Genomic DNA, 24,950 nt, shown 5'->3' with positions numbered 1-24,950 from the left:
CCCTACTAGTGAAAAAGTTTTTCCTAAGATCCAACCTAGACCTCCCCCACTGCAACTTGAGACCATTGCTCCTTGTTCTGTCATCTGGTACCACTGAGAACAGTCTAGCTCCATCCTCTTTGGAACCCCCTTTCAGGTAGTTGAAAGCAGCTATCAAATCCCCCCTCATTCTTCTCTTCTGCAGACTAAGCAATCCCAGTTCCCTCAGCCTCTCCTCATAAGTCATATGCTCCAGCCCCCTAATCATTTTTGTTGCCCTCCGCTGGACTCTTTCCAATTTTTCCAAATCCTTCTTGTAGTGTGGGGCCCAAAACTGGACAATACTCCAGATGAGGCCTCATCAATGTCGAATAGAGGGGAATGATCACGTCCCTCAATCTGCTGGCAATGCCCCTACTTATACAGCCCAAAATGCCATTAGCCTTCTTGGCAACAAGGGCACAGTGCTGACTCATATCCAGCTTCTCGTCCACTGTAACCCCCAGGTCCTTTTCTGCAGAAAAGGTACCTTTTGGTACCTTTGACACTCTTCTGCATCTTATTGCTTCCAGAGCAGCAATGTATTATCCTGATACTTCACATTCACCAAGGATCCAGTAGTGCAGCCCTTAGACTGGCGTTAACAGACCATTCCAGTTATGAGCAGACTCAGCACTTGTGAGAGGTGAGGGACTTGTACATTTACATGTAACATGTGCAGTGTTAATGATGTTCCAATAGAAACATGTGAAGCACATGTATCTACATGACATATTTTTGGATAAAGGCAGAGGCCAAAAGCGGGGCTGTGGTTGTGCATTACAATTCCCCTCCGTCACCTTAGACAATCAGACATTACCTCAGTATTTGTCATATTCGTTATACTAGTTATTGGGAATACAACAGATACCAAGGTAACATCATCTAGTTCTCTAAGGTCAATGGCAAATTTGTAAGCATCACCCCTCTGGGTAGTCACTTTGATTTCCATTAGAAAGGTCAGAGTTTAACGATTACCACAGAATGGTGCCTAGGATATCACAACCCCCAACTCAAAATAGGAAATAAATGTCATATCTCAGCTACCAGCGTGTGGCGACCATTGACTTTTACCACTAGTTCTATGTATCTACCCAAGGTACTTATATGGCCGTCATCACCCTCACAATGAACTGCCTCACGATCTTTTAATGTATTTATCCTCAACACCCCTGTTGTACTATTACCCCCATTTTACAGATGGAGAACTGAGGCACAGTGAGACACTAAGGCCCAGAGTTTTAAAGATATCTAGGAGCCTAAAGAGGCAGATAAGCACCCGGTGGGATTTTCAAAAGCTTCTACATGCCTAATTCCCATGGCATTTTTGAACATCTCACTAAGCCCCCACCTGCATCTTTAGGTGCCTAAATACTTTCAAAAAATCTGTCTCTAAATGACTTGCCCAAGGTCACACAGGAAATCTGTGGCTAAGCAGGGAATTGAATGTAGGTCTCCCAGTCCCATGCTGGCACCCTAAACACTGGGCCATCCTTCCTCTCTGCTTTCTCACCTCTCAGCCTTCCTCACTGTTCATGTATTTTACAGATTAGCATTTGGAATGTTAACACAGTACATGTACATACCAGGAAACTACATCACAACTCCCAGCACACCACAGAGCAGAGCAGCACACCACAGATCCATGCCCCCCAAAGGCATTATACTGAGGATTCAGCCCTGTAGTGGTTTTTGTAAGAAACTGCAGCCCACTTCCTAGAGTCACCCTTTCCCCCTGCATCATGCTCAGTGTAGCTGAGGGAGAGGATATTGGCTGTAAGATATCTCCCCAGTGCCTGAGTCCTGGAGCGACTCAGGGCTAAAATAACCCCAGGTGTAAATTAGAGAAACCTAAAGGCTGCTCTAAGTTACACTAGCTAGAGTGATCCCACAGGATCAAGCATTTCTCGTGATCTTGAGACTTAATGTCATCTGATCTGGGAACAGAACCAGTCTAATGCGACTAATGACAAGTAATCAGCACAGGTCACATTGTATTTAATGTTAGATACTTGAAATGAACCATTTTCAATCCATGCACAGAGTAATAGTACTTAAAAAAAACCATGCAAAACATCAATCAAGTCTATTCAAGTAACAAATTTGAGAAAACTGAGATATGCTCATGGATGGTCCACAAATGGAAAGAGATGCTACATTTTAAAGGAAGCTGTTCCCTGTGAATTATTGGGTCAGCTCTAAACATAATATTTATTATTAACTGTGCCATATAAATACAGCCTAGGGATGCCTGTGGAAAACTGATGACTCAAGACGACCTTTCAATAAACCACAAAGCCTTACACCTGTGACACTCGCATGTATTTGATTCCACTTCTGAGAGATAAAGCATTTTAAATTATTGTGGAGCATCCATAAATCTCAGTTCCCGGGTTTGCTTTGTGATCTCTGTCCAGGCTGAACAGACTGACGCTATTATTTATATTTGATCTTTACCTCCCAGGGACAGCATGCTTACAAGTTCCTAATAAAGAAACACTCAATGGGCGAGGATGCAAAAGGCATGTTCCCTACTCTGAATGGAGCTCTGATTCAGAATAAAAAGGTGGCTGGTAGCTTTTAGTTAATTATATGTTTGGTAAACTTGTTTAAAACAATGCAGCATGTCTCCTTCCTCCATTTGCAAATTGCCAATTTACTGGAGTGATTCCTGTAGAACAGCAATTATACATAATTTGGTCCGGAGATTTCCACATTTGTCCTCATGTCACAAAGTTCATGATTAAAAATGTTCATGTTGATTGTTGGTGTGACCTAATTCCTTAAGGCTTACACATGAAATAAAATCATTCACAACAGCAGCAGTGTCTAGACGTTTTGGATCAAAACATTACAACCCACCAAAGTTCTATAATTATTCATGAAAACTATGCATCTCCAGACATTTGGGCCCGATCTTGATCTGGTTTAAATTGGCACAATTCCACAGGTTCTATGGAGGTACACCAACTTACAACAGCTGAGGTTTTGGCCCAGTTCTGTTCACAGAATTAACTAATTTGTTTGGAAAGAAACAACATAGATCCCAAATGTCACACATCTATGGGCTGGTAAGATTTTACTTAGAAAAATGCATCTACAATAATTACAACAAAGACTCTGCACTGCAAGTGCAAATTAATCCTAAACCCTTTGGAATTCAGATAGACAACTGATATTTTTGTCTTAGCTCCACACAACGTATTTTTACCGCAGCTTTAGACAGATTCATTTTCTCATGCGAGTTGTCCCACTGATTTAAATAGGATTGCTCATGTAAACGAGGATGGCAGGATCCAGGCCCTTAGTTTCTTGCTGAATTGGTTATGAGCTGGTTAAATATATTGCATGCTTCCTTTGCACTTTTGGACAATGATTCCCAGCCCCCACATCACACATCATTCATAACACCCTTCCTTGGCTAGGAACAGGAGTTGGGTTGGATTTATTTTGGAGCCCAACATTTTTAGTATGACCACATGATTCTGCTGGATAATGGGCTAAGCACATTGCTTGTGAGGTAGAACGAGGCAACTTACACATTTATTTTGAAAATATAGTCGCTCCCCCCCCTTTTTTTTCCTGTTTGTGAATTATCCATGAACTAGCGATAGCATTTAAACATTAGTTCTCTACCTGCAAAGTTCACTCATTCAAAAGTGCAAACAAGTTTTAGCTTACAGATGGAACGCTGCTGGTATTTTCTATTGCACTGCGGGACTCGTCATTTAAGTCACATAGGTACTGTTTCCATTTCCTGATTAGATGACCTAAGGTTTAAAATCTGATTCATCTCCTGAAGAGTGGGTTGGAGAAGGGAGTACTTGAGGGAGCGTAGCCAGGAGACAGCAAGAGATAAGCAAACCGAATTTAGAGCATTATGAAGTCTTCTCTTGACGTTCTTAGCACCATAAAGAGCAATACACCTAGATACGTATGGAGGGACCCACATTTAAAATAACTCAGTTCCTTCTTGACTGTGGAAAAGAGCAAAATATAAGCCAGACAGCTGTACTGGCTGTATGATAGAGTTAATATTCAATGTTCTCTTACACATGCACACCCAGCAATTACATGTCCAAGTTATAAGGGTTGTACTACCCAGATCCTTGTCTGGTTATTATTGCTGTAGCAAGGCATTTGGGGAGCTGCTGTGTATTTCCCCACCCAATATCCCACAGTATAAGAACACACTAGTTTTTATACCTGCCAAGGTTGCATCCACTGGCCTCTCTTGTCTGTAATGATAACACCAGCCCTTCACAGCCATTGATTCAGTGCCCCTATGCAGAGCTATTTGTGAAGGGTGCAGTCACAGACCTTTATCCTGTATTACCCATGGTACCAGCCGGTCTGATTGCTGTGCTGCATTCTACCCAATGCACAGCTGTGTTTCCCATATAGAATCATAGAATTCAAGATCAGAAGGGACCATTATGATCATCTAGTCTGACCTCCTGCAAGATGCAGGCCACATAAGCCGATCCACCCACTCCTGAACTAATTCTCTCCCTTGACTCTGCTGTTGAATGCTCCAAATCATGATTTAAAGACTTCAAGTAGCAGATAATCCACCAGCAAGCGAGGAAGGCGAAAAACCTCCAAGGTCATTTATTGAATTTAGCCATCTCCATTTTCTTTGACTATTCTGCTGTTGCTGCCCATCCCCAACAAATTAGTACTCAGGCGCGGGGGTGTGCACTGAGTCCCCGCTGTGCAGATTGCAGTCACCTAGCTTTGTGCCTCTGGGTTGGTTAATTGTCCACGGGCAGTGGTCCCAAGGAAGTGCTGTCCCACTTCCATCTCACCACCGTTTCACATGGAAAGTGCATTGTTTCACTCTATTGGTCACCATTTTCCACCATTGCTACCCACTAGTGTCACAAACACTAGTGTGGTCACATTTGCACGCTCAGCTGTGAAGTATGTCAATTGACCATTGTAACAGTCTGTGTGCCAGGGGCTTGGGGGAGAACCCTGATCCCCTGCTCTGATAATATGAAGCAGTGTCCCCTTAGTAACTGCCTGGACTTCTCATCAGTACACACAGGACTTGATTCAGTGCCCGCTGAAGTAAAGAAAGACTCCTAACAGGGATTACGCCCCTGATGAATTAGGAAAATCGTAATAGTCAAAGTGTTAGTAAGGAAAGAGTCTTTCAAAAAGACATTTAGTTACCATGGAGACAGTGCACCCATTAGTATCCAGTAGCTTTGTCCAGGCCAGTTTGAGAGACCAGACTTAAAATGCAAAAATGGGTCTTATCTGGAGCAATGCGTGATGACAACCACAGATCTGCCTGGTTGGGTCTTTTACATTTTATTTAGGGAAAATTCTGATTTAAAAAAAATCTTGTGTGTATGTAGCTTATAAAGAGAACTGGATCTTTTACAGAAATTATCCGCCCTTCTTACCCAAACCCCAGGGGAACATGAAAACACACACACAGGATTTACGCATACCTTCAAAACCAGTAACTGACAGTACATTCTTAGACCAATCTGCACTACTTCTAGATGAAAATGGAGTTGCTTTGAGGCGTGATTTTACTGCAATTTTCTTCTTCATCTTGATTAATTTTCAGAGAATGTGTGCAAGGAAAAACAGTAAAAAAAAACAAAAAAACACAGCAACTCCAGTGCCTTGGAAATGCAGTGTTAGTCCCTAAAGATGGATTCTTCATCTCAGTCAGGAGAACGCTTTACACTTTGATTGTGGTTTTCCAGCCCGATTCAGAGAAAAAGCCAAACCAAATCTCTCCAATCTGACACAACGCCTCAGCAGTTGAAACTGTTGCATCTTGCCGGGTGAAGGGAGTAGCCCTGCAGTTATTCTTCGATAGGAGAGAGGTGTTCAGTAGTCTCTCCCCTGTCTGCTAAGGTTTTCAAACGCAGGGTTAGACAGGGTTAGCCCTGTGGTTCAACGCGTGGAGAGATTATGATGTGCTGCAGTAGCAATAATACGTGCATGAAACTCATCGCAATTTCTCCATTTCATTGAACTCAAAGTTTGCTGTTCCTTGGCTTTCTTGGTGCCTCACTACAGCTTGGATCTGGGTCGGACTGAACTGGCTGAGGCTTGACCTGGACAAGCCAGGAGTGGTACTGCTGCACCAGGGGGCTCGGCTAGAGGAAAGGAAGAGGATAGTGCCTGCTCTGTCACTTTGGAAGTGTAGTGCCACTGTGACTGGCTCCCCTCTGTGTGACTGGGCAGTGACGCCTGCCCTCGACTGGAAGCTCTGGCCTTGGGCTTCAGTAAAAGAAGAGTCATCTGTCTATCCAGGTTCACCACTGTAGTACCTTATGTGTGAGCCACAAACTCCACTTCCTTCCTCTTCCTCAGTGCCTTAGCTTCTCTCTCCTATCTCACGGGGTGGGGGGGGGAAAGGGTGGTTACATTTCTGCTTCCTGGTGGCCAGCCATATTAAACCATGTCCCTTTGGGGCACCACCCCACAATCCAACTGTCCACTCCAGCCAAACTGGATGGTGTGAAGTGGGACTCCTCTTGGGCTCCTTCCACTCCCTTCTTTTTCCTTCCCCCTGGACTCTCCACAGCAAGCCTGTGTCAATGTCTCCAACCATCCCCCTCTCCAGGGATCCTGACCAAGGCCTGGTTTGGGAGCCTTTTGAGGTTCTCCTCAGATGGGGAAAAAAGAAGCTCCCCTCTGACCAGCCTCCGGGCTGCCTCATCCCACTGAAGCTCATAGTCTGATGAGCCCAGGGGCAAACAAGCTCCCTTTAACTGGCAGGCTGAGCAGGGTCCAACCTGTCACAATGACTCTTCACCAGTCAGGGCAAGTGGGCAGCTGTCTCAGGCCTTGTCTTCACTGACAAAAAAGGTGCAATTCTACCTCAGGGTAGCTAATGTGCCTGCCTAAGCTAGTCTGAAGTTAAACACTGTGAAGCAAGGCAAGGTCAACCCGAGGTGGGGGTGTAGTGCTGACCACGTCTAGTTCACCTCACAGTAAAACTAAATACGCACTAAATAGTCACCCTGAGGTAAAAAACACACCATCGTTGAGCAGTATACGCAAGGCTTCAGTGTCCTTTCACCACATATGCAGAGGGCATTGGTGACCTCAAGGACTTTCCCCCTTGCAGCTGACCCAGAGACTGCCATCTTTGCTCTCAGATCCAGATCTTGCTACACTCTTCTGGCCATTTGGCCTCTGCAAATTGCGTTCCTGTCACCTGCTTAGTCTGGGGCTGCCTATGGAAACTCCTGGAAACTCTGTTCAGCTCAGCTGGTGGTGAACAACAATGCACCCACCTTCTGAATTGGGAGAGCGTCCACAAACACACAGCACTTCTGCTCACTCTCCAGATCAGCCTCTTGTTACCATCCAAAATGCTGGGGATAATCTTTACAGTTGTACATGGCACAGGGCTCGGTGCCTCTATCATATGCTGCCAAGCCTGGGATATGGCTTTCCAGGACTGACAATACGGAATAAGCAGCCGAATGGATTTGTGTCTCTCATTGATTATACCCAAGAACCTCAGTCTGGAGGCCTTCAGATTATCAGATACATTTTGCTGGTTTGTTTTGTTCGAGCAGAGAGAACTCTAGTTTATTTTGGTTTGAAGTTCTAGGGCAGACAACTTTTCCAGGAGGGGTAGGATACTGGTGGCTGTTTTCTTATTAAATTCTTTTTAATGAGACACAGTAATTTTGACAGGCTTTCTAGGTTACCATCAAGTGCTGAGTTACAACTGTTACAGGTGCCAAGTGAATAAGAAATACAATAAATACGAAACATCAACCCTGATACGCCTCATGGCAAAGCTAGCATGCTGAACACTACATCATCCGTGGGCAGCTCAGTGGCCCCATAGACACCCACCGAAAATGTAAAAGAAGATAGAAGTCATAGTGACCACTTGCTAATTTAAGTATAATGCATTTTATTTAAGGCACCATCAGACATTCATTATCCACAAGCTGAAAATGAGCATAGATAGATTTCAGATCCTCCGACTAGTTGGGACATATTCTCCGGAGGCAACACCCACACCTTTAACACTGTCCTTTCTCTCTGGTAGCTGCTAGCCTCTGCTGCTGCCATCCAGTGTTGAATTAATCTCTTTGGAGACGGCTGTTGCTAACACCGGCTGAGAGAAGGGAAACAGAAAAGGGAAAAGAGAAAAGGTGGAGGAGACGAGAGAAAAATACTTTCTCTGATTGTGATTTAAACTGAGTTGTATCTTCTCTGACTGTAAGAGACATATGGCATACCAGGCAGGGTGGTTATTTAGATGCTCACCATTTATGTGGTGAATACCTGGATAGTCCATATTATGTGGAGGTGATTTCTCTAAGTACTGGCATATGTATAACACATAACGTTAATGAAAGACCCTGTCAGGTATAAGATGGGGTGGGGGAAATACAAAAAACTGCATATATATTACACATAGGGTGACCACATAGCAAGTGTGAAAAATCAGGATGGGAGGAACAGGAGCCCATATTTAAAAAAGCCCCAAATATCGGGACATCTGGTCACCCTAATTACACAGCTCCTCTGCCCTGATTCTAACCTTTCCAACAGCAAGTGAACTCAATGAGTTAACTCACTACAATGGCCAAATTTTCACCCAACACTGACTAGAGGCCACTCAATATGCAGGTATCTGCATTTGTTTACGTACATCAAGCAATTGAATGCACAGCTGGATACTTGCCTATGCAAATAGCAGTTTGTGCATACAGCCCCCTGAGTTGTGAACGCAAATCAGTGTTCATGTCTCCCCCCTATCTCCCCCGCCGGCAGTAGAAGAGATACAAAAGGGTCTCAGGAATATAATGGTATTGCAAAGTGTTCGTTGCTGACTTCAGGAGTCCGTGATGCCTGCACAGCCATTCTCAGAATCACTGCACAGCAATCTGGACACCAGCCACTCTGTGAGTGGGTGCATTTGCAGGGGAAAAAAGAAAAAAGAAGAAACTACTTATTGTCTCTGGGGGTGCAGTCACAGCAGACAGTCTTGTGTCTGTTCTTCATGCGTGACTGGCACAAGTCCCACAGCTAAGTCTTTGGCTGCCAGCCAAAAGCAGAGTGGCATGCACCTGTCCCTGCTGGGAGACCTGGTGACCCTGAGTTGCCCTAACTGTTAGTTCTTTTCTGCCATCGTGTCTACTCGCATTTACTTCAGGATTTCCCCGCTCTGGGCGCCGGGGAACTGCTCTGATGCCAACTGCTTCGACATGGATAAAGCAAGGACCATTCCCAAGCTGCACTTTGGCACCCTGGAAGCATTCAGCTTACTGGAACAGATGGGGCTCTCAAGGTGTTAGTATCCTGCATGCATTAGTGAAGTATCCCCCACATCATATCCTGCGCTGAGTCAGAAGAGGGCTCCCCCTTACAATACAGCTTGAGGCTTACACGGAGAAAGCAACCTCACTGAAGAGCTCTGACCCTGGCCGGCCTGCTCCAGATCGACCTCTGATGACTCCAGCACATTCAGCGTTAATTCTCACAACTGGGTGGAGCCCGGGTCCTGGCTGCACCACAGATTTCTTGAAAGGATTTTGCCTTTCCACCGAACAACTCTCACTCCACCCAGCCTGCACTGCGATCTCACTTGGCGTCATACAAAGGAGTAAACATTCTGGTTACCAAGGTGCCATGCTCCTAATTCCTTTTTCTTTTCTAAACCGGCTTTTATATATAAAATAACAATAACACTTTGTCTTTTCACAGCACCTTCCGTTACATGGATCGCAACACACTTCACCAACAGCCTCCCAACACCCTGTCTGGGAGGGGAGGATAATATTATTATTATTTAATTATATATCATGGCATCTAGGACCTCTAGTATATAACCCCCTCGTTTTATGGATGATGAAGGTGAAGTACATGTCTCCTGTCTCACAGGAAGTACTTGGCAGATCCAAGAATAAAACTCATTTCCTGGTGCTCAGTCCAGTATCTTACTCCCAAGACCATCTTTTCCCCACCAGTATGTGTCACCTTTTCCTCTAGAGTGGACCTATTTCAGTGGCAAATATGAATGTTTGATAGATTTTTGACTCCTGCCTTTATGCTGGTTTATCATCATGCAGCTTCTCTTGTATTATGTGTATGTTTTTACTTACCCCCTTTATAAAAACCAACGAACTGTTGTCTTCTAAAAGTCGTCTGCACAGAAGACTGGCGGATTCTGCACGACCCCTTACTCCTCTGTTCTGTGAGATTCTTCAGATTAAAATAGTCTTTAGATTACAAAACAAAACAAAGAGATAAATCTTGCTACAGAAGCATTGTTCTGAGGCGCTGGATGTTGTAGCTCAAGAGGGAGACCTAGTACTTGTCAGAAAAGGGGTCTGCTCTGTGAGCAGAAAGAGAGATGCTAACGTGAATGCACTGGCTGAAGAGCTGGGCTTATCTGTGACCGTGAGTTAGCCCCTCACTCTCTTTGTGCCCCATTTCCCACCCTGCAAAACAGTGGTGATAGCATGCTCTTTCTCCCACCCTTTGTCTGTCCTGTCTATTTAGATTGCAAATTCTTCATGGCAGGGACTGACTTTTGCTACGCGTTTGTACAGCGCCTAGCACAATACGGCCCAATCTCAGCTGGGGTTTCTAGGCTCAACTGTAGAACAAACAAGACTAGGAAGAAGAAAGTAATCTCAACTGTGGCCAAGGATAAAAGACATTAGGAGTATATTTAGACAATAGAGGTGAAATAGCAATATTAATTAATGCTGTAACACAGGGCCTACAAGCCTCAGGCCTGTAAAATATTTAGTTTAGCCAAATCAGATTTTAGGAGTTAGGATAAATTAGCATAAGTAAGTTAATAAACAACCTGCTGAGCTTGTGTCTATGTTTGTGATATGCTGGTGTTTTGAAAATACCTGCTGAGTTTGGCTAATAATGTCTAGGAGGGATCAGTAGACAGCACAAGATGGCCATTGGTAGCCGGGGTGAAATGTTAAAGACTTCCTTAAGGTAACTGACTGTTACTATGGTGATAAGATGACGTAAATGCTCATGAGTATAAAGGGAACTGATGAGCTAGCACCTGAAAAACGGGGCACCCCAAATGTAGTGGTGTGTAGAAATTTAAATAAGGGAAAGGGGTTAAAACCGTCATAAATATCTCTGAACCCAGCGAGCATCAGTGTAGCACATTATATCAGCTTTATCCCAGCCTGCATGCCATGGTAGGAAGTGACGCTCGGATGACGACCCCTGGTGGTGACCGTGAGGATGAGGACTAACACTTTGGGTTTTTCCGCCAGGTTTGGTGCGTGTAACTCAAACACACTGCGTTCTGCGTTGGTCTCTCCTTTCTTAGCCAGATTGCAGGGTGCGAACTGTTGTTTGGTTGGCTAATAGAAGCAATTATTATAAAAACAGCACTTCGTTGTTCCTACTGTGCAACATGGGGTCCCCCTTCTCTTAGGATTGCCAATCCTCCAGGATTGTCCTGGAATCTCCAGGAATTAAATATTAATCTTTAAGTAAGGGTGATGTCATGTGATGTAACCTCCAGGAATTCAGCCAGCCAAAATTGGCACCCTACTTTCTATCGATAATCTCTCTGCGGTAGTCACTCTTGGGGCTGAATTGTCAGATTACAATATGTGTAAACCCTCATCGTGGGGTGGGCAGTTGGTTGAAGTAACCCATAACTATAGATAAGGCTACGCAGTTCTGCTCTTTTAGAAGTCAATCTGTATTTTGTCATTAGTTTTGATGTGCATAGGCTCAAATCCCTAGCACAGGGGAAAGCATAACTAGGCTGAAATACATAGAGATCCAAGTAAGGTGGCCCTCGGTATGGATGACACACCACACTAACCACAGAAAAGCTAGACACTACTGAGATAAGTAATACTCTCAAGGAAAAGAAGATAGACTGAGCCATAACTCATCCGTAACACTGCTGTACAACCGCCAAAAACACAACGCTGAAGGTGACCTACGAGCAACAAGCTGACCTAACTGCAGTAATATAGGGGTTGCACCCAGACAAGACTGGGGCTGACTTGATTAACTAATCAAAACACCCTGCATGCTAATCAGACTGCCCTGCAGACAGGGTAGCACCGACTACATTAACTAAAACAACGCAGAGATTTACCCAGCCTGCCCAACAGACTGTCAAGTGACCAGATTAGCCAATTAAAATGCCCTGTGTACAGTCTGCCGACAGACTAGCCTGGCATTGACCTGATTAACTAACTCAGCTAGTGTGGAGTGCACACAGGCTGGCCACCAGCCTGGTTCGGACTAGATTCACCGCCTAAAATAATCAGGGATTTGCAAAGTCTGCCCCTGAAGACTGGCGCTAACCAGATTAAATAAATACACTGAAGAGAGAAAATGTCTTGCAGCCCAGTTTTTAGCTTTTACTTCACATTTTGACATTACATTAGCAGTGGCAGGGGACCAGCCTTTTATCTTTCTCTCACCACTGAAAATGTTGACTGACTGTGGCTCCTCAGGGGGAGATGGGGCACAGTAAGGCCAATGGGACTTTTACCATTGACTCCAATGGGAGCAGAGTTAGGCCCATGCAGAGAGTTTTTGAGAATCCCATCCTGAATGTTTAGGCAGGGTTCATTTTAGTTGGTGGCTTGTCCTTTATGCATTCACCACAACCAAGAAACGGACTACACTGCACTGTCGCCAGTAGATGACCAATCAGGACCTTGCGGCTTGAAGTCTCAATGGGAGATGAACTTTGCACCAAGTCTTGAGTCACGTACCCTTGCTGGAGAGAGAGTAAATGCAAGTTTAGGATCTGGGGAAGTCACCCAACCTGAGAAGGGCGCAGCCTCACAGTCTGCTGCGCTGTAGTATGGATGTCTGCATTCACAGCAAAGCCATAACTTGAGTCAAAGGGCCTTTTCCATTGGCGTAATATTTAATTTCATCACAGTGGGATGGCTTCTCCAAATGCTGCCACTGACTTCACTTATGTTAGGATCTTCTAAAGTAATTTTGACGTGCATTTGAGCTGGACGATATTGCTATGACTGGCTCCGGTACCCATGCCAGTTTCCGTACAGATCCCCCCAAGGATGTAATGATGGTCTAACACTGGGTTTACAATGATTTCAGTGGAGTTATTCCTGATTGACACCAGTTCAGGTGAGATTAGAATCAGGCCCGCATTCTTTGTCCATGCAAAGTGATTTTCTGTTGGCTTTTTTACTCCGTTGCATTCACTCTCTGTCTCACTGGTCTCCACTTTGTTTTTTTTCCTGTCTGAACTACTGTGCTAGGCATTTACACCACAAGACCCCAATTCCAGTTTGCTTTGTTAAGAAAAACAAAACAGGAAATTACATCCAAAAAATGACATGAAAGGACTCACCTTTGGCTGAGCCTCTCTCTGTTTCACCAAAAACAAGCGCAAGCTGACGCTCTTGTGGAACTAATACGAAATGAGTATTCACGAACTTCCATTAGTCGCTGCACAATGGGACCACCGCATGGTATGCGCTGGGGGCTGCTGCACAAGTCCAAAAGGGAATGGTGACAAAATGCTGCAGCCAGAGAAGAGTCTCTGTCTGGAAACCACCTACCAGACAACTTCAGATGACAAGACAAAGGAAAAAGAGGAAAAAGAAGACGTGAGACTGTGAAAACACGAGCATTTTACCCCAAGATGGGTATGTTTAGTATTTGCCAGCAATGCCCAGAGTGTTCAGACAGGCATCTCTTGTTGTTTTATCAATCTCCCCAAGTACAAAGGGTGCGTCGTGGGTGGGGACAGAGCTTCCCCCTCCTGGCTGATGACAACAGCAGAGTGGTTCTGCAATAACTGAGACTTCCGAGTTGTTAAACCAATGGATCCCCGGACTGTGCCTCCAGCCATCCTTTCAGCCCACTCTTACTCTGCCACCAAAACACCCCTCTACCGCGTTGTGGCTGAAACCCCACGGAGAACAGCTGTGCAGGTTCCTTGTCTCTCGTTCCAGCAGAACCACTCTGCAGCAGGGACAGTCTGATCAAGATGAAGAGTAAGGGGGCATTCAGCTTGAGTTTGCACACAACTGTCTAAGCCCAATGGAGTGAGCCGACATCTTCAGCCTGTGAGTGTGTGCATGCACAGCTCACATTTGCAAGCACCAATCAGGTGACTGGGAGCTGTTTAAATTATGCATGCAAGTGAATCTTTGCACACCCCAATGCGGTTGCTTGCCCACTTTTGGGGGGCAGTCAGCCGCAGCTGCAAGTAGAGCAGGACCGATCCTGATTCCATAGGTGAAATTTCCACTGATGTCAATGGGAGCACCATGTGCTGAACAAGCACAAAATGTACGATAAAGATCCTCACTGAGGATAAGAGGCTCCTCACTGCTGTTCAGCGAGAAGAATTTTGCCCATAATCTATAAATCACATACTACAAATAACTAGAAACCACAAATGCACCATCTTTGATTGATGGTATCTTCTTTGGGGTTTTATTTTTTAATTTCTGAAGCCATTTGGGTAGGAGATACAGTGTTCTGCAGACTTGGCTTGTTTTGAACCCAGTGAACTTGACACGTGTCCTTTACAAAGGATCCTCGGGGAGGATCCCATAGCCCATGATTTGGGGCTGAGTTGTAGAACATTGATCACAGATGTTACTGCTGTCCCTGCTGTTCTCTTGCAAACAAATTGAGAAGCCAATTTCCCACAAAGATCGACGTAATCTAAACAGCAGATATGATACAAAGCAGAGGTTTTAGGGGTAGTTTATGTAAAACTTTTAATCTTAAAACTGCCAATTTCTTTTTCAAGCGTTTCTTTCCTCCTCTAGAAACCTGGGCATTTGACCATTTCACAGGCAAAAGGAGGACAATAAGGATAATGTTGGCTCAGATCAATTTTTTGTGTGCGAGACTTTTTTTTTTTTTTTTTGACAGAATCAGGGTTTGCAAGAAGCAGATAAAACTTTGCTGTTGAAGAACTACTGACAGCCAGAAACAGCTGCATGCCAGCAAATCAGTACTTAACAAGAGAGATCAGCTCATTGTTAGCCAGGTAAGAGATGGAGACAGAAATCCAGAGAGCTTTCTTGTTAGGTTATAAATGAAATAGTTGTTTAGCAATTACTCTAAGACAGTAAATCTCTGTCTATGAACCCTCTTACAGATAAAATCTAAACTTGGTTTGCCCTCCTCCTCCAACACACATGCATATGCATACCGGCTGCTACATAGCCCATCGATATTTTATTCACATCACACTCTGAGGAGCTCACTGACTAGAATTCAATAGAAACTGTTCTCTGTGTGAAAGTAATTTCAGAAAGTAATCTAGTTTATGGAAATGAAAGGCATCAAAACACAAAAAAACACTGTTTCTGTACAAGTGCTTTGCTTCAAATATTTGACATGGAAATTTATATAATCCCTTTGGGGCACATGGGTTTCACGAGTGTTAACATCTTTTGAAATGAATTTCACAAATGTTTATTTGGAATACCAGGCATACAAATAATTTAGAATATCAAGGCATCTTGTTGAATCAGTCTTAATGATACAGATCTCCGATGGTTGGGAAGGTTAAAAGGTATGAATTTTAATTGGGTATGCAGAAGATGTCATTTTCAATCATTGTACTGCAGGCAGAGGATAATATAGCTTTCAAATTCTAAGCTTTCCGATACATCCAGCTTGACTTTCTCTGTTACTTAAAGAATGAAATGCAAACATTTTTCACATTTTATTTAAGTGTGTGAGGAATGTATTAAATGCAGAAGTGGACTTTGGACAAAGGCCTTAGACTTTTACCATCTGTCTTTCTCTAGCTAGATTTGTACCTGACCCCTTTCACTGTAGTATTTGAACACCTCACCAACATGAAAGAATTTATCCTCCCGTACCCCTGTCTGATTGGGACATGCCATTATCCCCTTTGGACAGAGAAATTAAGTGACTTGTCCAAGATCACACAGGAAATCTGTGGCAGAAACAGGAATTGAATCCAAGTTCAGTGCCTTAACGTCACAAGCAACCTTCCACCGCATTGGAAGCACTGGCCCCAGCCTAGTTTAGGCCACAAATACAACTAGTTTGATAGACACAGGGTAGTCCTTAATTAATCATTCCTACTCAGTGCAAGGATTAAATTGCGTACAATAAATTGGGCCTACAGCCACACACTAAGGACAACAAGAAATACTGGATCACTACCTATTCAGTGAACTCCATCCATCCCGTGCGCTGAGAGAGGGAGAGGCCCTGTGGAAAAAATTGTACGTGATCATGCAATTAAAGACTGTATAATGCATATGCATATGCACAGGGATGTCAAATTAAGATTGCACAGGAAATCCGACTACTGACATATCCGAACTTTTGAGCACTTGCCTTTGCAACCGTAGCGTTCTTTTAATGTCGTTTTTTTTAATGTAATTTCCTAAGTTGACTAAAAAGCAAAGAAAGACAGTTACCGGTTCCGTACCTGGTGTTCTTCGAGATGTGCTGCTCATGTCCATTCCATTGTAGGTCTGTGTGCTTGCCACGTGCACCGGTGCCAGAAGTTTTTCCCTCAGCCGTATCCATAGGGGACCAGCTCCGGCGCCCCCTGGAGTGGCGCCCGCATGGTGCAATATAAGGTGACGCTGCCAGCTCCTCCTACCCTCAGTTCCTTCTTGCTGGAAACTCCGACAGTGGGGAAGAAGGCCAGGTCATGGAATGGACATGAGCAACACTTCTCGAAGAACACCAGTTACAGAAGAAGTAACTGTCTTTTCTTCTTCTACTGCTTGCTCATGTCCATTTCACATTAGGTGACTCCCAAGCAGTACCCCTGGAGGTGAATAGGAGCTCACGGATGTGTAGATTGCAACACAGCTCTGCCGAACCCAGCGTTATCGCGGGCCCGCTGAGTGATGGCTTAATGAGAGGTAAATGTGTGGACAGAGGACCATGTTGCAGCTCTACAGATGTCCTGGATAGGGATGTGTGCCAGGAAGGCCGCCAAAGACACCTGAGCTCTCGTCGAGTGGGCTCTGACAATCGGCAGCAGCAGAACCCTCACCTGGTCGTAAACAGATCCTTATGCATGAGGTGTTCCAATTGGAAATCCTCTGTGAGGACACCGGATGACCCTTCATCCTATCTGCTGTTGCAATTAAGAGTTGAGTAGATTTATGGAAAGGCTTGGTACATTCTAAGTAAAAAGCTAAGGCCCTCCAATGTCCAGGCCTGAAGACAGCTCTCTTCACTGGTCTTGTGCGGTTTGGGACAGAACACTGGGGGGGAGATGTCCTGGTTCATATGGAAGATGGAGACCACCTTTGGCAGGAAGGCCAGGTGGGGCCACAACTGAACTTTATCTTTGTAGAAGACAGTGTATGGCGGTTCTGAGATCAAGGCTTTAATTTCTGAGACCCATCTCGCTGATGTCACTGCCACCAGGAATGTGACCTTCCATAACAGATGGGAAAGGGAGCAGGATCCCAGTGGTTCAAAGGGAAGGCCAGCAAGCCTAGAGAGGACCAAGTTAAGATCCCACTGCAGGACAGGAGCCCACACCTGTGGGAAGAGTCTCTCCAGCTCTCTCAAGAATCTGACTGTCACATCATGGGAGAACACCATCTGTCCTTGGATTGGCGGGTGAAAAGCGGAGATGGCTGCAAGATGCACTCTAATGGAAGAGTGTGCCAGGCCCTGGTTCCTCAAATGGAGCAGGTAGTCCAGGACAGCCTGTATGGAGGAACGTGAGGGAGAGATGCCCCGTTCGGATGCCCAGAGGGAAAACCTAGTCCGCTTGGCCAGGTAAGTCAGTTTAGTTGAGGGCTTCCTACTTTCCATGAGGATCTGTTGGACTCCTTCCAACCAGGTCCACTCCTCCAGGTTCAGCCACGCAGCATCCATGCCAAGAGGTGGAGGGATCTGAGGTTGGGGTGTAAGAGCCGACTGTGGTCCTGTGACAGCAGGTCTGGTTGGTTAGGCAGGGGCCAGGGAGGGGCCGCTGACAGGCTCATGAGCGTGCCAAACCAATGCTGGTGAGCCCACACCGGGGCAATCATGATAACCTGTGCTCTGTCTCTCTTGATCTTTGCCAGGGTCCTGCTGATGAGAGGGATTGGAGGGAACGCGTACATCAGGCTCCCTGACCATGACAAGAGGAAGACATTGAGGAGGGAGACCTTGCTCAGACCCCATGAGAACAAAATCAGTGGCATTTCCTGCTCTGTCTGGTAGCAAACAGGTCCATTTGGGGAGTTCCCCACCTTTGGAAGATCATGTAGGCTACCTCTATAAGGAGCGTCCAGTCGTGGTGAGAGGAGAAGTCCCTGCTGAGCATCAAAACATCAAAACACAGTCTGCCAGCGTATTCCTGATGCTGGGAAGGTGACAAGTTTCCAGGTGGATTTTGTGGCTGATGCAGAAGTCCCACAGACAAAGCGCCTCCTGAAAGAGAACCGACGATCACGCTTCCCCTTGCCTGTTGATGTAGAACATCAAGGCTGTGTTGTCTGACAGGACTCGTACCACCTTGCCCGACAGGTAGGGAAAGAAGACTCCACATGCCAGCTGGACCATTCGGAGCTTTTGACATTTATGTGTAACCATGCATCCTCTGGGGTCCACATCTTCTGTATCTGAAGGTTGCCGAGATGTGCCCCCCATCTGAGGTCTGAGGCATCTAACACCAGCTTGATGAGTGAGGAGGGTTGTCAAATGGAACCTCTTCCAGAACTGTCCTGCGGTTGGTCCACCATCACAGCGAGATAAATATCTCCTGGGAGATGGTAATGATCTTCTCGGGACTGGGAACAGATAGTCGCCAGCCATTGTTGCAGGGTCCACATCCAGAGCCTGGCATGGCAGACCACATAAGTGCCCACTGCCATGTGGTCCAGCAGGCACAGGCAGACTTTGGCTGTAGTCAGAGGGAACGCGGTGACTTCCGTGATGAGGTTCGCCATTGGGTGGAACCTTTCCAGTGGCAGAAACGCTCAGGGGCAGGCTGAGTCGAGCACCACTCTGATGACCTCTATCCTCTGCACTGGCATTAACGTCGACTTTTTGTCATTCACCAGTAGGCCCAGAGAGCGGCACATGGCTTGAAGCACGGCAACATCCCTTCGGACTTGAGACCTGGAGCCGCCCTTGATGAGTCAGTCATTGAGGTACGGGTAGATCTGGATACCACGGCACCTGAGGTAAGCTGCCACTATGACATGCACTTGGTGAACACCCTCAGTGCTGTTGCCAGGCTGAATGGGAGGCCTGTAAACTGACCATGGTGGGGCCCCACTGTAAACCAGAGGAAGCGTCTGTGTCCTTGAAAGATCGCTATGTGGAAGTATGAGTCCTTCAAGTCGAGGACCCCATACCAGTCTCCCCGATCCAGGGACGGGATAATAGAAGCCAGAGAGACCATGCAGAACTTTAGCTTCTGTAGGTACTTGTTGTGGTCTCGCAGGTCCAGGATGGGCCGCAGACTGCCCTTGGCCTTTGGGATTAAAAAGTACCCGGAATACTTGTACTCGAGAGGAACTTCCTCCACTGCACCCAGCTGTAGTAACCCCTTTACCACCTGCATGAGGAGACTCTCGTGAGAGGGGCCCTGAAGAGGGATGAGGAAGGCGGGTGAGAAGCGGAGTAGAAAGGAACTGGAGGGTATAACCCTGTTCCACTGTGCTGAGGACCCACTGGTCCGAAGTTATAGCAGTCCACACCAGGAGGAAAGGGGAAAGGCAGTTGGAAAACACTGGGAAAGATGGATCCAGGGAATAGTCTGGTAGGTTGCCCTCAGGCGCACCCTCAAAATGACCACTTGGCCCCCTGCTTATTACGGGTCAAGTCTGACTGGGCTTAGGGTGGAGGTGGGTGGCTCAGGCAGTGCTTGTAACCCTTGGCTCATTTATGGGGCTGGTCCTGCCGAGGCTGGCTCCTCTGGTCCTGAGGCTGCTGCGGTTTGAACCGCTTACGCACCGGGGCTGGGACGTAGAGACCCAGGGTTTTCAGGGTGGTCCAGGAGTCCTTGAGGCCATGCAACTTGCTATCTGTTTGCTTCACAAATAGGGCCCCTCCATCAAAGGGCAGGTCCTGCAATGGCTGATGGGACTCAGTGGAAAACCCAGAGCAAATCAGCCAAGAGACTCGCCACATGGAGATAGCGGAAGCCATGGTGCAGGCAGCAGCAGCACCAGCATCCAATGCTGCCTGGAGGGCTGCCCTGACCACGGTCTGTCCTCATCGAGGATCACTCGTAACTCCTTCTTGGAAGCCTTGGGGAGCGACCCTTCGAACTTGGCCATGGCTAGCCACATATTGAAGTCATATCCGCCAAGGAGGGCTTGGTGGTTGGCCACTCTCAGCTGAAGGCTGGAAAATGAATAAACCTTACGTCCACAGAGATCCAGCCTCCTTGAGTCTTTATTTTTGGGGGTGGCCCCAGGCTGTCCTTGCCTCAACCACAAGGAATTAGGGGCTGGGTGGGAGTATAAGTACTCATACTCTTTGATTGGCACAAAGTACTTGCTGTGACAGGTTGGATCACAGAAACCCCCTTGGGGCTGCCAACTGACGTGCCAAGACTACTTCTGACCCTGGTTTCCCTGACAGCTTGGGACTCCAGCACCCTGTCTTGTTGAACCAGACACACCAGTCTGCTCCAGCACAGACCCAGGGTCTGAACCACGTGCCCCAAAGCTGCAGACTTAACTGAAAGCAGGTTGAGAAGTGTTCCTGTCTTTAACACTCAGATGCTCAACTCCCAAAGGGTTCCAAACCCCAAATAAATCTGTTTTACCCTGTATAAAGCTCACAGAAAGGCCTGCCTGCAAACAGAGCCATCCACAGTCAATTGTCCTGGTTGATGGGAGCCATCAAGATTCCAAACCACCATTAATGGCCCACACTTTGCATAATTACAATAGGCCCTCAGAGTTATATTTCATATTTCTAGTTTCAGATACAAGAGTGATACATTTAAACAAATAGGATGACCACACACCGTAGATTATAAGCTTTGTAATGATACCTTACAAGAGACCTTTTGCATGAAGTATATTTTATTTACATTATATTCACACTCATCAGCATACTTTCATAAAATCATATAGAGTGCAATATCACACTTGCGTTTGGCCCTTTTAGAGATACGGGACAGGGAAGAGGGGGTCTGCCACAGGGTATTAGTGATTTTGGAGACCCCTTCATGAAGGGATAGAACCACCCTGTCTGGAGCTGAGGAGCAGAGGACATCAAACAGAGTCTGAGGGCTCTTCCAATTCCTTTGCCTGAAGCCCCAGGTTAGAAGCGACCCTCTTCACAAGTTCTTGGTGCACTTTGGCATCATCCTGAGGAATTGGGCGAGGCGGCCCCGTGATAGCCCCGTCTGGTGATGACGAGGATGATGCCAGTGCCGCGGGAAACTCCACGTACATTGGTGGTCCACCAGCTTGCTCCCCTGGGTTCTCCTGGACCTGCGGGGTCTTACCCCCCAAAGCCTCGAGCATCAGAGGGGGACGGGATACCACTGCCCTCTCCGAGGCTCCCAACACCAATCAGGCAGCCTGGGAAAGTTGAGTGAACCCCCAAGGGTTCTATGGATACCATGGCACCGGCCTCTGCACTTGGGGCCATGGAACAGGTTTCAGTGCCGATAATGTAGTCAGCACCGCCGGTACCGGGGCTTGTCCAGCAGGCAGGGAACCTTGCTCCAAGCTGGAGCTACCAGTGGAGCGATTGGCCCTGGGCGACCAGGATCAGGCTGAGCGGTGGCTCTTGTCCAACCGGTGCCGGTCGCTGCATCCCGAAGCCTACCTGTCCAAGCGAGGCTGTCTTGGTCAGGCTCTCGGGGACCGATGGCATTCGGCAGATTTGTGTCAGATACCCGGCAATCTGCACCTCATGCTACTCGACCGGTACCAGGATGTCGAACGGGACTGGGAACTACTACGGGCCAGTTGCCAGGAAGATCATCCTGAGTAGGGCAACCTCCATCTTGGAGACAAGCGATGACGGCCCGGTGGCCGGAAGTTTCTGGTGTCCGATCAGTGCCAGGATCAGTATTGGGCCCTTGGAGACAGTTGGGGCGGTCCTGAAGTTCTTGCCAGGTGGTACATGCCTCAGAGTGTCTGCACCAATCTATCGGTGAGGTACACCTCGAGTCCCTCGATCAGTGTCCCCGGTGCAGGAACCAAAGAGGGCTCCACTGAGCCTGCCTCTCCCGTCCTGAGGCGTGACGGCTTTGGACAGGCAAATGCTGGTGGGACATCCCTCTTGATGGGGATCAGTACCGCTGAGGTGGGGACGCACGCATAGGTCCCAACACGGGTTTTCCCCAAGACTGGGGTACCATGGGAACCGGTGTGGGCGACACCGGGAGAGTCAGGATCTCTTGAACTGCTCGAAGAGCTTCGGGCATCAACAGCACCTGAAGCTGGCTAGGGCCTGCACCTCTATCTGGGGTCGCAGGCAAAGCATGGGATGGGCTGCACCGCTCGACTTGAGATGGGGCTCGACTTCCTGAAGGGGGTGTTGAGTTGCCCGGCACGGGTCGTGGCTCACCCCCAGCCCTCTCCTGTCCCTTATGGGAGGTAGGAGATCTTCCCCTCCCAGTCTTTTTTGGCTTCTTCCCCAGAGCCATGGAGGGGGACCGGTGCCGGCTTGTGGCCAGCACCAGCGGAGGACTGCGCACACAGGCCACAGTGCTCGGTACAGAGTCAGACCACTACTCCGATGCTGGAGTGAGGGCCAACTCCATTAGGAGCACTTTCAAATGGATATCGCGCTCCTTCTTCATCCTAGGTTTGAAGGACTTGCAGATATGGCACTGACACTTATGTGCCCTTTGCTTAAGCACCTTATATGGTCTGTGGATCACTGATGGGTATAGGCCGTTTGCAGCGATCGCAGGGCTCAAAGCCTGGGCACCGGGGCATGCCCAGTCCCCAGGCTGAGTCCTGTTTGGGACAATGAAAAGTTGAGAACTACTACTAAGGGTGACTAAGAAACTACTAACTATATACAACTATATTACAGGTTTTCAAAGTTCACAAAAACAGACAACGAAACAACACTAGCCGAAGCAGCAGATGTTCCAGCACCATCACTGGTGGAAAAAAGGAACTGAGGGTGGGGAAAGCCGGTGGTGCTCCTTATACTGTGCCATGTGGACACCACTCCAGGGGCGCCAGAGCCGGTCCTCTACGGATACTGCTGAGGGAAAATCTTTCGACACCGATGCATGTGGTGAGCACACAAACCTAATATGGAATGGACATGAGCAAGCACTGGAAGAAGAAACAGAAAATCCATCATGTGGACCAATACTGAATCCCTACAATATTATCAGAAGGGTTGGAACCTTGAGATCCACATCACAAACGTCTTGCTCTTGAGCTAATGGAATAGTTGGTAGCAGCAGTAGGCTGTTACCCTCTATGTGGACCTACTACTAGAAGGTGACAAGACACTTTGCGAGTGGGTGTCACAGCAGAGGAACGTTGAGATTCCGGAGTCCTGTGTTCTATTCCAGGTTCTGATTTGGAGTGTGCTCTAGTGGTTACAGATGTGATTCTTTCCCTGTTCCCCGCACTTGCCCCCTTCAGCCCTGGTCCCCTAGCAGGTACCCCTCATGTGGGGCAGACTGCCTCCATGCTGAGCATGCTCTGCCCCACCCCACCTCACAGATTGTTTCTTTGCAGTGCCCCACCTCCACTCCTCACCCCTCTGCATTCCACCCTGCAAGCTTCCTTGGTCTTCTCCTCCTCCAGCAGTGGGAGAATTGAGAGCACAGGATGGAGCGACAGGCTCTCAGTTCCTGGTGCCACAGTAGCCCCTGTCTGCCAGGAGATGCAGAAAATCCTGCTCATCCTCTGTAGCCGTTGGGGAGGGGCAGAGCATGCTCAGCGTGGATGCAATCTGCAGAGAATTTAGCTGTCAAACTTTAACAAAGCTCTACTTAAAAGCTCTTATGCAAAGCTCATAACTGGGCCAAATATGGGTAGGTTTCTACAAGGATGTGAAAAGCACCTCGCTGACACAAAGGCAACTCCTCTACCAAATTTCAAGTCCCTGCACTCCAAAGCATGGAGGTGCTAGAGCTTGTCAGCAAAACAATAGCAAGAATTTTTAAACATATTTTCCCCTAGCTTTGTTCTGAGCAACAGCTGAACTCTCTTAGCTGAAACTTTAAATAAATACATATATAAACAAACAAAAATAACTCAGCCAAAGGCAGACACTGAGCATGGACAAGGTTGGGAAAGTTAAAAGCAACTGAAAACAGGGTCTTATAATGGAAAGTGTTAGAAAACCTTAGCTATAGGTGATGCTGTTTGGCTCATAATGAGCCTGATTCTGATTTCAAGTACCCCGGTGTTAGTCAGGAATATCTCTACTGAAGTCAAGGGGGTTACACACACTGTGAAACCAGCACAAGATTTGAGTCAGGCCCAAGTTTGGCAGGAGACAGGTTGGTCACAAAGTTCCCTTTTGATTTCCTTCTTCAGTTTCCCAGTTGTTATTCCCCACTCCCACCCCCTCATCTACCTAGGCATTCACACCATGGTATGTGAGCACACACACACACTCCCCAGTTCTGAAACTCCCCTCTCATTAAGGCAGCCAGCAAGTAACACAAAGGCCTCTGTTTTGCTTCAGTCCCTTTTATGAATAGGTGGAACGAATGAGAAGCAGAGGAAGCAGGAAGGGAAGCTGTCCAAAACGGGGCATCAGTTTTCCTCAGGGAAAGGCTTTTCAAATCCATGCTTGTACTTTCCTGTCCCCATCTAACACCGTCATTCCGCCCTGCACTATTACTATCACGACAATGGAGTCTACCTAGCAATTAAATATTAAGCTTAGCTTTTCAAAGCTGCTGAAAGGATTTGGAGACCCAGTTCCCCCAAAATCTCATCCTTCATGTATACTTACGTTTTCTTTTCTCACCTCTTGGTTCAGCTAGGCCAGCTGTGGCCACTAGAAACTATAAACCCGTTGGG

At 46.9% G+C, this 24,950-nt stretch overlaps 1 long non-coding RNA gene across 1 annotated transcript in view; it reads right to left on the bottom strand.

Annotated features, from left to right (window-relative positions):
- Positions 1–7,925: 7,925 nt before the first annotated feature.
- LOC123369987 overlaps positions 7,926–24,950 on the bottom strand; it is a 34,766-nt gene continuing 17,741 nt past the window's right edge. Inside the window, exons 3-5 of the long non-coding RNA XR_006579232.1 lie at positions 13,358–13,575; positions 10,125–10,241; positions 7,926–8,131 (exon numbers count right to left, since the gene is read on the bottom strand). This is a non-coding gene — a long non-coding RNA (uncharacterized LOC123369987). The remainder of the gene's footprint in view (positions 8,132–10,124; positions 10,242–13,357; positions 13,576–24,950) is intronic.

This window comes from Mauremys mutica, chromosome 4 (genome assembly GCF_020497125.1).
Source record: "Mauremys mutica isolate MM-2020 ecotype Southern chromosome 4, ASM2049712v1, whole genome shotgun sequence".
Classification (NCBI taxonomy): domain Eukaryota; kingdom Metazoa; phylum Chordata; order Testudines; family Geoemydidae; genus Mauremys; species Mauremys mutica.
The sequence above is the reverse complement of the archived record's forward strand: the minus strand, read 5'-3'. Positions and strand labels throughout refer to the sequence as shown.